This window comes from Argiope bruennichi, chromosome 5, assembly GCF_947563725.1.
Source record: "Argiope bruennichi chromosome 5, qqArgBrue1.1, whole genome shotgun sequence".
Classification (NCBI taxonomy): domain Eukaryota; kingdom Metazoa; phylum Arthropoda; class Arachnida; order Araneae; family Araneidae; genus Argiope; species Argiope bruennichi.
This window is the reverse complement of record NC_079155.1, coordinates 107,484,399-107,497,982: the sequence shown is the minus strand read 5'-3', so window position 1 is coordinate 107,497,982 and position 13,584 is coordinate 107,484,399. Positions and strand designations below refer to the sequence as shown.

The 13,584-nt window shown below is 29.1% G+C and overlaps 1 long non-coding RNA gene across 2 annotated transcripts; it reads left to right on the top strand.

Annotated features, from left to right (window-relative positions):
• LOC129969243 (uncharacterized) lies at positions 1 to 6,695 on the top strand. 2 transcript variants are annotated; one of them, XR_008784477.1, is made up of 8 exons: positions 1 to 2,050; positions 2,165 to 2,301; positions 2,402 to 2,652; positions 3,232 to 3,420; positions 3,576 to 3,676; positions 3,783 to 3,901; positions 3,984 to 4,219; positions 5,074 to 6,695. It is a non-coding gene; the product is annotated as an uncharacterized LOC129969243 (long non-coding RNA). The 2 variants fall into 2 exon arrangements; XR_008784478.1 differs by lacking the exon at positions 3,232 to 3,420.
• The last annotated feature ends 6,889 nt before the right edge of the window (positions 6,696 to 13,584 follow it).

Below are 13,584 nucleotides of genomic sequence, written 5' to 3'. Positions count from 1 at the left end.
GGTAATGTATGTAATCTGCTCGGGATGATTGTTTCTCTTTTAGCTTTTATTTCAGGCATTGAATATAGGAACAATAAGGCTGCAGAGATTGGCACATATAGTTGAAGTAGGAAAGCAAAGAAATGAGTACAATGAATAAGCAGTTTTAATGTGCTCTAGTACTTCGTTCATAATTCTAAAAATGCTCCCTTGATTTTAAATCCTCCAATTCGGCATTTGGATTTTTATTGGAAGGATAAAAGATCAAATAATGCTAAATTCTCATCTTTCTTTAGAATAATTTCAAATTACAAGCGCGGTTTAACAATAAATTTATAAATAGATTGAATTGCTGCAATTTTTTTTGACAGGGCTATTTCATGCTCTCGTAATCGCAACACTCAGTCAACAACTGTAATTCATGACTGTAACAAATTATTGAATCGGCTGTTTCTTGTTCGGGAAGAATAGACATTTGACTTTTTTCCCTGTTTGACAGAACAGAATTTGTTGAAATTCTTGTATACTGACTGAAACCGTTCTTTGATTTACAATCTCGTAAAGGAGTTGGGAAAAAAAATTACTCTATAGCTTTTAAATGTCTAGTTTCTTCTAGTGATATTATCTTACTGCCTATTTTTAAAGCTACAATTAGTATCTTATTACGATTTAGTCATAGGTTGTTCTAAAACTTCTCCACATTCGATAAAAGAAAATTATGTCGGCTTGAATTTAAAATCTGAATCCACTTTTTACCTACTAGAAATGCAATACCTCCCTTTGCCAGATGCATATTTTTCTTTCGTTATTCTCAATTGTTCTAAAGCTTCATGCAGATGTAATATTCTTTTATTCATAGCCTTGGAGTTAAATTCTGCTGTAAGGTGTAGTCCGCTGTAGAGTTGAATTCCGTTGTCATCTTTATTAACCCACAACTAACGAACTAATCTGCGATAACTCAAATTCTAGTCTGACGAGGTCCTGTGTATTATTCAAATGTAAAAACGAAATATACTTTGAGGAGTAATTGTGTTGGTTTTTTCATAAGTAATTTTAAGTAGAAGTTAGAACGAAAGCATGTAGTGAATGCGAGCGAATTATATTTGAAACAGCGAAGTGGTCAAAATAGGATCTAGGTAATCTTTTAAAACTAATTTTTTAGACGAAACATTTCGTTTCAGCTTTAAAATGTCCCAACATGAAACTATTCTGGACTTGCAAAAAAACGTTTTGGACAAAATTTGCGTACTTTATCTACGTGCTAAGATATAATATTTATAATATATTTTTATAAGATGGGATAGGCATTTAAAAGGAAACTTGAAGAAAAATTGTTGTGCTTAAAATGAAATCAAAACAGCTTGAACCAATTTTGATCAAATTAGGTCTTAAAATGGAGAAGGGCATGAAATAATAGTGGAGTTCCGTCCATCTGAAATCGGCAGTGAATTTTAGTAAGATGAATATTTAAAATTACGAGATCATTTAGTTCCTATTTTAATTGGTTTAAAAATTGTTCCTTTAAAATTGCTCGGACGTGTAATGTCGAAAAAATACTCAATTAGGTTTCCTTACTCTTTTGGAAATTCACTTCTGAGAACCTTCTCGGATGATTTTTAAGAATAATTTGAAAGCCTTCAGAATGCATTCGAATCAATATTTCTGATATTGTGTTAAAATGCGAAAGAAATATTCTTAATCTTTGGATATTCTGTGCAAGCGGTCTCTAAGCGGCCAGATTACTACAATAATGTGGTCATTACTTGGCATTGTCTGGTGCAATGGGATCTTTGCTGTTTTTCATACCATGTACTTGAGAACAGAAAGAATAAAAAAATGAATGATATTTTTGGGAACTTGGATCTTCAGTTTGTACTGAAAGAACTTGCTCTATGTTTTTAATGTTGATTCATTTGGAGTCATTACCATATGCATTGGTTATCTGTTGGAAAAAGGACATATTCCAATGCCATTTCGAACACTACTGTTTGGAATTGAAACTCGGATACTATCGAAAGCGGATACCTGCATATCCGAGAAACCATTTCAGGATGGAATCGAAATGATATCGGTAAGTTTTCGTGAATTATAATTCTCACACTGAAATAGTTAAATACAATTTTGTAATTGCTACATAATTAGAATTTTATGAAGGTATTCTTTCTATTTTACTTGGTATTTATAGGTTGGGAAACAAAGAACCTGTATTATTTCTCTTCTGGTGAATAGACGTGCCATCCACCACAAAAGAGACTGGTTTCTACATCCCACATGACTTATGATTTGTCAATTTTACTGGATTCGAGAAAATATTCCTTTAAGGTGACTTGTAGTAACAGAAATTCAAGGCCAGTTAAATTCCTATATTACAAAATATCTTGAATTGCATGGAATTCTCAAATCGCTTTATTTGTTCTTCCAGAAAATAGATTTACCAATTGATGTAAAGAAATTCAAACATGATTGGGACATGTCTTTCAAAGTAGTTGCAGCATTTTCATTTCCCTCAACACGGATAAATTAAAGCACGTGTCATCCTGAGATCACTTTCTTTGTATATAGGGACAGAATGAATCCGAGATCTGAGTTTGTCAGCGTGTGACATCCATGAGCAAGATCGTCTTCAATAGGACAGCGTTCGGGTAGGAATCGCAAAGAGCTGAAATGTTCCAGGTAAACTTTTTTTTTTCTCTGCACTGTCAAGAACTGTATTAATAGCTTATTTAGCTGAACTGCTTAACAGGAATTTTTATAATACTTGGAATAATTTTACTATCAACAGATAAAAGAACTATTCTAAGCTTTTTAAAAATTTTCATAGTTTAAAGACCGATATAAATATATTACACAAATAAGGCAATAAAATTCATTTTTATTTGAATTGTCTATGTATGTCTAAAGATCGAATTAAATCAGTTACGCTATTGCGTTTCATGCCATTCTTAATGCATGTATTTGCGTCTTGGTTATTTTAATCTTCATGTTAACCATTCTAATTTTCTAAATTCTTGCGTTTAAATGCCACATGCAAGCATTAATGGCATCTTTTAGAATTCTTATATATTCAGCATCGTTATTGAACTTTTTCATGACTATTGAATTTTTTATACTTTTAGATGCTTGCATTTATGAAACGTAATTCTTTCCAGTTCAATTTATACAAATAATTTAATACAATGAGTGAAAATTTAGCCAAAATTAGCTTTTGTTCAATTAAACGCAAACTGGTTTCAATATTTGATATTTTTTCAGGTATATGCTAACATGAAATAACCGAAATGGGCGAAGGGAAATAATTCTCTGGTTTTCGTTTAGCATTTTGAAATTAATCTTACATTTATGGATGGAGAGTCAGAAGATATGGCTAATAATCTGTAAAATCCTCAATGCATATCACGCCAAAAAACGCGACTACGAATACCGATCTTCAGAACTAAACTGGTAAATAATATATAATCCATTTCTAATGTGTGGATTCTTTGTGTGGTAACCAATATTTTTTAGTTGTCTATACATATCTGATAATTTAGATGCTATTTTAAGAGATTAGATAATTGTATTTTATTTTATTTCATTTCATGATATCAATTCTGTAGATAGCAATTTGGATAGCCAGAAAAGGATCTATTCGGTATCAACCTGAGAAATCGGCATGTTGCAATAATTTGGATAACTATCCTTCTTAAATGAATATAGGGTATAATCATTTGCTTTCATAACGATGTAATTTAAAATTCAAAATAAAACTTAATTAAATTTTGAAAATCTTTAAATTGATATTCATTGGTTGCGTATATTCTTAGAATAAACATGCCATCAACCATCAGAAGACCGACTGCATTCTCAACTCCTTGACGAATTGACAATTTAAACAGGATACAGAAAATATTGAAGATGACATCGAAATAGAAATACAAATACAGTAAGTTCATGAATTTAAACTATTGCCAAAAAATAGTATTTTTAAATGCTTAATTGTAATCCTTGAAAATATTTTCTTGAAGCCTATGATGCAGATTCAATCCATAATTACTTGGGAACATTTATTGAGACGGATGCAACCAACCATTTCCCAATACAAGAATCAATGAAATCGAAACGCGTATGATTGGATCAACTTGTCCATGTAAGGGTAGAATTGATCGGTCGCCTGAGAATGCTACAATCGCCTAGAACTTCGTTGCCTTCCAACCAAGTACCTCTTCAGATGGTGAAACTGATGGGATAAGGATGTTCCCAGGTAATTTTATTTCGCCTGTTTTACCTTCCGGTAAACTTATCTGGAGGAATAAAATATTATACTATTCACAATTAAAATTTCATATTTTCAATTCTTTTCTAATCGTAAAAACTAGCAAATTTATATTCTACTGTAAGTTTTCCAAGCCTTTCGATAGCAGTCATATGTAATTCTGTGTAACAAAAATGGAATGCTTATAGAATATTTCCATTAAACATAGCGATTTCCTTGTGGAAAGCACTGTAAATGTTGAAGAAATCTTATAATGATAACGCTTATGGCTCCTCAGTCCGCCTTTCTAGTGGCTACATAGAATTTAGGCACAATACATTCTAATTAGATTATAACTGTTATAATATCATAACTAGCTTTCACATCAATCTTTTTAGGAATTTAAACAAATTGGAAAATATTTCGGAGATTTCTAAACCTTAAAGATTCCTTGTATTCGCATAAGTATAATGCATCGCATTAGTTTTCGGAGTGCAAAGCGTTAAGTTGAACCATTTGAAAATGGGAAATTTATTCATGCATGTATTCACAACCCATGACTTGCATAGACTAAATACAAACAGAATTCTCGAAATATGCAAGCACTGGCTCTTGAATGAAATCAAAAGGTCATTTAGATTTTCTCAAACGAGTTTCAATACTTTTGCTAGAAGGCAATTGAAGAGCAATATTTAAAGTTCGCAGGAGTTAATGTTTGTATTAAATTCCGTATATAATGTAATGAAGAGAATTCTATTTCAGAATAATCTATAGCAAAATAAATCGCGAATTCTCTTGCATTTCATAGCATTCTTTACAGATGGATTCATATCCAACTTGCATTGATATATTTATCTTTTCAGATGCCTGCTCACATGTTTCAACTGAAATGATTGCAATAAAGCAAACGTTTTGACCCGTCATTAAACGCATTTTGGAATTCGAAGCTTCTACAAGTGAATTGCGAGATAAGATTGAGGTGATCCAATTGATATTTTGTAAATCATGTGATTAATTTCAAGCTCAATTTGTAATTAAATGCTAGTATAAAACCCCCAATATATGAAGAATCTGCTAGAAATATTTCTTCGATATGCGTTAATTCTGAATATCCAGGCATGTTTAAAATGTTTGCTCCTGAATTAAGGTTAAGCGAAATTTGTATATTTACTTTTTGCAGAATACTATTGACAAATGGTGAACCACTTTGTTTCAAACTCTATGAAAGCTTGAAGTTAGAGCTATAACTTCCGTATGTTTTATATCGCCATTATTTGTTCAAAACGATAATTGATATATCAACCAATATTTAATCTTTGCTCATTCAGAAAGAAACTGAATAAAATTACGACATGTATTGTAATGCCTATTCAGTTCTTTCAAAGCATATTTTGTACTCTTTTGTAAACAAGCTCTGGAAATTATTTTTAGATTGTAGCGAAATTCCTGGTGATATATTTTGTGGTTCACTATTTTGCTAGCAATCCCTTTTTCTTAAAAGATGGAAGCACGATACATTTGTTCGCTGTATAATGAATAAAATCTTTGTTTAAAATTGTACTTGTGACCATGCCTATTTGAAGGCATGTTAATTAGCCTATTATGAGCTCTGAATTCATAATTATTATTACAACTATAACTTGGAGCTAAGAATTGGAATTATTCCATTTATTTTTCCCCATAGTATTTTTTGTCTTCCACCATAATCATTTGTATTATGATATTGGTGAATTGTTAATCTTAAATGACGGACTTCCACTGTATAATTTTGAAAATTGAGCTTTTCTATTTTTGAAATCTTGTTAAACTTCGCTATATCGGTAGAATATCTTGCTGTTTAATCTGAAATTTTATGAAATTGCTGCTCTTCTTACTATAGTATCGAGTCAATTCATTTGTCTTCATTTTGCGAGTGTGAAATGAATATCAAAGAATACTACACGATTAAAAATATTATATGGATAATTGTAGTACCTATATCAAACTTTGTATATTTTATAAGAATCTTGATATTCTCATTTGTAATAGTTTTAGGATTTGGGAATTTATCTTATGTAATAGAAAATTTCTATCTTGAATAAGAGCGTTATTCCAAAAGCTCTCTAAAATGAAATTATGTTTGATATGTAATATAAATTGTATTATTCAGTTAATATAATGCACGAATAGACTTCCTTAACGGAAGAAACGTGTTTGTATTATGTATAGAAGACGAGGTAGAAAGATGGATTGTCAACATTCATATTTGTTTTCCAGAAGAATATTCGAAATAAGATCAATCGAAATTTCAAATATTCTAAATTAAGGAGCGTGCTACAATGCCGCGTTTTGATGAAATATCTTAATATTTATTGTTTAAAAAAATATTAGCAATCATATTTCAAATATTAACTTCTTAATTTCAGAATATTTCATAATTGTTAATGTAATTATATTAAAGTGTTTCAATTTCTTTATCTTAAAATTCTTAACATTAATTTTTTGCTTTGAATATAACTATGCTCATTAATTTAAATTTGAGAAATATTTTTAACGGTTCTCTAAACATTATTTCATTGCATCCATTTTCAAATGGGTTTAAAAACTTAGAAGTAGCAAATTTAATAATAGCAAGCTCAACATTTTAATCTTAAATTTATCTACATTTCGGCTCTTTATTTATGTAAATATTTAAATCCGCGGGAAAAGGATATTTTGGTTGGTTCGGCCGGCCAATCAATCAAAATATTCCTCTATTCTTTGAAAGCATTTGATCATCGTGTCTGATCAACAGGATGATCAGTATGCCTTAAGAGTAAGTATGAAGTACTCGCATGACTAATAATTATTTAATTCCTTTTAGACTTTAGAAATAAAATATCGCTTTAATTGTTTGAATGGATGTGATGAATTGTAAATGTAGTGTATTTTGCTTATAAATTTTTCATTTTACGTTAGTAAGCGGGTAAAATGTTTCAATATAGTCGATTACTTTTTAAGGCATCTTAATTTAATCTTTTTTATTATTCCACATTCCATTGTATTCTTAAGTCAATATATTACAATTTTGAAAATTGTATATACAATTGTGTAATAATTAAATTTATTAACATTATAAAACTCGTGAATAAATTAATTTCTGAAAATGAATTTTTTTTTTCATTAATGTGAACTTTTTCTTTAGAATGTATATATTGGTAATATCCATTGAAGTGCATAGGTTTAGCATTCAGTGAATGCTTTGCATGAAAACTTGTGTAAAACTGACATTAAGTAAAATGTTATGAATTCTTATTTCAACATTCTTATTTTACTTCTATTGTACTCATCTTGTAAACAAAACGGTTTTGTGGCAAATAAAGCCTATTTCTTTCAAATTCATGGTGTATTTATTCAAGTATTCGTATTTACTATATTTGCATTATTTCAAGAAATTTATAAAAACTTATTTGTACTCAGTTTCCCCTCATTAACTTAAATTCAATTATCCTCAAATGAATTAAAAGTAAATACATAGGAATCTTTGAAACTTGTCATGCTCTGGAAATTAACTAATTTTTCTAATTTCTTCTTTGCACTCACTTTTCAATTAAGTTTAGAATATCGTCTATTCGAATTTAAAATGAAAAAATTGTAAGAAATAGTTTACGAGTTAAACTTGAATCGGAAGTAAATCCTATATTTCATTTTCCTTTTAGTCATAGCATTCAATTCACTTCTCAACAGACCAAAAACCGCTGAAACAATGCCTTACTAAATTGAATGAACGTTTACCCGATTTATCAAAGGATCAATGTTTCGTAATTTTAAAGAAAATTTGGGATTCTTGAGCTTGCATTTGGAGCTGAGATTTATCAAAGATCGGTCTTTTTTTTGAGCATAATCTCATTAGTCAAGTCTGTGTCGAGATCAGTAGGATACATGTTAATATTCTGATCTTATTCGTATATTAATGCTTCTTTCTAAAAAATTTTATGCGTTTAAAACGCATTTTATTATATAGTTCGATATTCTTCCGTTGCACAAAATAGCATCATGGGCATTCATAATAAAAAAAAAATAAAAAAATTGCAAATTTCTTCTCCAGTTTAACTTCTTTAGATCTTCAGTTATTAAAAGTGTATTCAAATACTGTTGAACTCTCCAAATGTTCATGTTGTTGCGCACATTACAATTTCGAAGTTTTTGTAATAGATTAAACAGTATCCATTCTTTCTATATTAACTTGATAAATTAATTCCAGTGAAGATGTTTATCTTGTACTTTTCCCATTAATATAATTGAAGAAATGTTATGCGACTATCTTGGGAAATATTTGACAAATCTCATTTTTAGATGCTACTACTTGTATTCTTGATGTCAGTGTGGCGAAAGAGAATTGCTTGTTCTTTTATTTCTATGTGCGTTGTTACTGGAATTTTCAGTGAATTTTCTTGCCTAGTTATAAGTTCAGCTTAAGTGAATAATGCAAAATGCCGTGAGGAGCAATATAAAGTAATGTGAATTTGCTCTCCGGATAATCAAAAGCAATGTAAATGTAAAGAATATTACTTCTATTCTAAATGATTCCGACACAAGACGAAGTAAAAATGTTTGATTACTTTAAGATGCGATTTCTGCTATCATACATCCAACTTTTCTCTATTTTCATTTCATCTATAAATCTTTATCAGACTTTAAGCGTTTCTCTTGGAAACGCTCAAAATACCCGCTCGCGAAAATTATGGCAGTCTGCTTGAATGTTGCTCGAAATTTCACCTTTTAATTAGATTGATTGAATACAATAAACTGAATTGCTTATGGGTATTCACCCTGGAGGTTTGGAGCTTTGCCGACAAACAATTCATTTTAATATCCTTCAAAATATCGTCGCGTTTTCTGAATAAAGTCTAAATAGCCGATGACTATTGAGAAGAGTTCCCTTAACAACAAGGCTTGTCATTTCAATTTTTTAGAGACTAAATTTTTCTTTGAAAATATTACTTGCATAGCTTTGAAAGAATTAGGATCTTCAATATTCTGAGGTCCCCAAACTCCATACCTAGACTAGAAATCAAAAAGCAGATAAATTGTTAGAAATAACACGAATATAAAACATCTGAATTATTTCAGAAAAATCAAAAATTGAGCTTTATCATTATATATATAATGTGCCTAGTTAAAGCCGTGTATATTAAGCTCAGATCTCATTTTCACTTTCTTTAGTAATTAAACAACATTCTTTGCCATTAAAGCATCTGATCATCCGAAGCCGCGTTAATTATTATTATAGGGTTAAAATGAAAACTCACTAATTTTAATTGGATTCCTAGGATGTACACTAATATGCGTGCCATGCATACTCTTTACTTATGTCTGTCTATTAGGTATAGTTTTATCTCCTTCAGAATTCAATACATTAACAAGCTTTCTAATTTCAGATCTTCCGATTCCTGCATTGCCAATAAATTCTGAGGAAGAAAAATTAATTATCTTCCGAATTTATGTGTTTAATCTTGCCAAAAGATATTCTCAGCTCATTGGCTTCGATGGGCAGAATGTTTAGTTTCAAGATAATTCATTCTCTCCTGTGCGATATCGATTTCTAAATAAAGATATGATAAACGTTCCTCTTTGATTAGTAAAGAGATTGTACATAATCTGAAGGATATTACTATAATGAAGTTTGGATTTATGATGGTGATATTCATCATATGAAACAATGTATTTTATAATTAGCATATTTAATAAAGTACCATCGTTTTTTTAAGAAATTTGAAGCAGCTTCAAAACAAATTCTGATTTAACATGGCATAAAATATTTCTAAGCAAATTAAACAATTTAATCAGGATCGATACTGTATTAGAAAAAGTAAGAAATAATTGGAAGAGTTAGGTATGTGTTGTAGCATAGTATATTGATAAATTGAGTAAAAAAATACACAAATTTAAGATAAACGCTTAGTTTCTGAAGTTGAAAGCACAAAAATGTATTGAAAAATGTAAATCTAATTAAGTTTGAATAATCGAGTTTGCATTGCCATTCAGAAAAGAGAATGTGTTGCTGATCATTTAATTCATGCCTTAAATTTAAATAAGTTTTGTAAATATAGAAAGGAACACAGTTTAATTTTGAATTCCAATACATTTAATCCTCTTTAGTAGACAAGTAATTATCAAATTCGACAAAGGGTATGAAATATCAAAGGATCATATTCGTCTGAGGCTAAATTGTGTTTTAAGAACTTGATAAATTACCCATTTTATTTCTTATACCTTAAGAGAAAATCCCTGCTTAACTTGAAAAGCATCGTAGTCATTTCATTAATGACAGCCCTCGAGTACCCGCGGTGTCCTATTTTCTTAGAAGCAAGCAATAAACTCTAAAGCACTATTATATTTCGAAATGGAATGATGAAACTGCTGTTTTCATGACATAATCTTTCCATCTTAGACTTTTCATAGTTGGGTATCGTGGATAACTGTGTAGTCATTTGATGGTTGCAATACACTTATTGCATTATTGTAGACAAAGATAAGTCCGAACTTTTGAGAACCCCATACAATCAAATCCTTCAACTATCTGCTAGAAAACAAAAACTTTTAGATAGACTCCTGTAGGAAGACTACATATTGCAATGGTTCTCATGACAAGACTTTGAGAAAATTTCTGCAGTTATTCAGCGATCAAGGCCAAAACAATGCTTCATTTAAAAGCATATATATCTATATATAATATAACACTTTTCCCATGTTATCTTGTGAACAAGAGAGATAAAGTCACTTTGTTTGGATTTTAACCAACCTGGAATATGTTGTAAGAATTGTAAAAACCTTGGATGAGTTCGTAGATGGGCCATCTAGCTGAAAGAAGGGAAATGAAGGAAGGCACACATTTTTATTTCTCTAAAACTTATAACAAGATAATAAAAAATTAACCAAATTAGCCCTTTATTATGGTGAATAAACTTTGTATTTAATTTTTTTGATAACTGCGATATCTAAGAATTTAGGCTCTAAAAAATAATTTTCAAATGAATTTTGATGATTCAGTTTTGACTTTTTCTAACATTTATGTCGCCATTTTTGGAAAGAAAAAGGAAATAAAACTTTTCTTTAATTTCCTTAGTTTGAAATTGCTTAAATGCGCATTGAATGAAGATTAAAAATTGAATAAAGCTAATTAAATAAAAAATAAAAATAATAATAATTTAATGACAACCTTATGTAAAAATGATCTGTTAAAAAATTACCAGAAGTTGCGTGATTTTAGCTCGTTGTGTGTATATATATATATATATATATATATATATATATATATAATTATATATATTAAATGAGCCTTTAAATGAGGATATTTTATTAATTTGATTGTGATTTCGTTTGATGTCTGTTACACTGTTGAGAGTACACTATGTTAAAAAGTATTTTATTAATAAAAGGCAATCGTTATGGATTTAAACCAAATATGCGCACTTTTATCTACCATCAAAATTATACAGATAAAATCTTAATTCTGAAAATAAGTAAAGAAAACAGACGACTTTTCTCCTCCAATGTAATTGAAACAACAACTGATAAATACTTAATTTGTATAATACAACTTTATTGTCAACATTTAATTGAAGAAGAAGAATAACAAACGATAATTTATTTCTACAAATGTGTTTAAAATGTAGACGATAAATTGCAAACGATAATCAGTTTTTTCAAAATATGTTTAAAATGCAAACGATAAATTTTTATTTCTTACGGCTTGATAAGATCGTTTGCCATTTGCTTATAGAATTCAATTTTCGCTACTATTTTTTAAACAAATCCGAAAAGAAAATAATTCTGCACTAGTTAATCAAATGAAAACATCGAAAAGATATTGGAATATGATATGATATTGTTGAACAAACGCTTCAGAGCTGTCATTCAAGGTAATTTTTATTTCATTTTCTTGTACTTGACTTTTTAAATACGAATTGTTTGTTGTTTTTAATTTTTACATTTTTTTTTTATAAAATTTTAAAAAGCTGAATTTTTTTTCTCTTTTTCAGTAGTTTTATTATTTGCAATTAAATGAAAAATAGCGTTATTTTCATTTAAATTACTTATGATATTTGATGTTTATAATTCAACCATCAGAATCAAACTGTGATCGACATTAAAATTGTGTTATAATAATGAGATAAATTTATTCTTTAAATTATCTACCTGAATCTTTTCCATGGAGTAAAATTCTATGCCATCATAGTGAAAATAAAAAACTGTCCAGGTAATTTATCCTCTATTTACATATTGCCTTTTGTGATTTCATTTTCATATCACTTTTAATAAAACATGCAGATAATGAAAATGGATTGCACATACATATAAAGACATTCTGCAAAGAAACGCATCTTTAAAAATTGGTGGAAGTTGAAAGGAAATTATTGAGATTAAAAATTACGTTTTCAAATTTCAAAACGGCGTACCCTTCCATATTGACCTTTCTTTTCGTTTGATAGAGGAACAAAAGGCGATAGTAACTCTAATTATTATAAAAGAAGATAAAGTTACTTCCTATTATTGGATCTTCTGAATGCCATTTTTATATTTAATTGTTACTTTAAGAAAAGAAAATACTAATTAAAAAATGAAATGCGTGGCTAAGTAGAAATGAAGTGCTATAAGTAGATTTCATTTGATATTAGATATAATCTAATCTTAGATAGAAATAGTAAATCTAACTAAGATTTACTTTTTTTTTTATTTTGAATAGTTAAGAAAGTTTGTCGAATTTTGATAGATATAAAATTTTAGTTTTAGAACTTTGTAACAAAATTTATTGCGCTTTTTCTTAATAGAGGTCTAATAAGAAATTTTTCAAATATCCAAAATATTTGCAATTTCAAATACTTTAGTAAAATTTAGAAATTAGACGAAACTACGTGAATTTTTGTGCCATCCAATGAATTATTTAATCATTGTCGTCAACGCATATGAAGGTTTCACACACTGATGTTAAACACACTTCTGCTATCTCATCCATTATATATGAACGAGAAACATGGAATAATGGGTCACATGACATCCGTGAAAATAATTTGTCTAAAGCTTTGAGCACGATAATTAAATAAGCAGTGTTCCGGCGTCTTAATCCTGGCAGATTTTGCTCTCATGGCATGATGAATTAAGCATCTAAAATGGCATGTTTCAATGAATATGGAAGTAAATGTTTGCCAAGAATTACTTATAAAAATTTTTGGAATTTCTATCTGAGGGAGTTCTTGAAAACCAACAGACCATATCAGAAATTGACTAAAATAACTTAATTACTAATACTTTAAACTTTCTTATATATCCTAGTAGCATATATATATTTTGCAATATATGTATTATATTTGTATTATATTAAACAATATTCGCAGTATTGTAAAATATTGGTG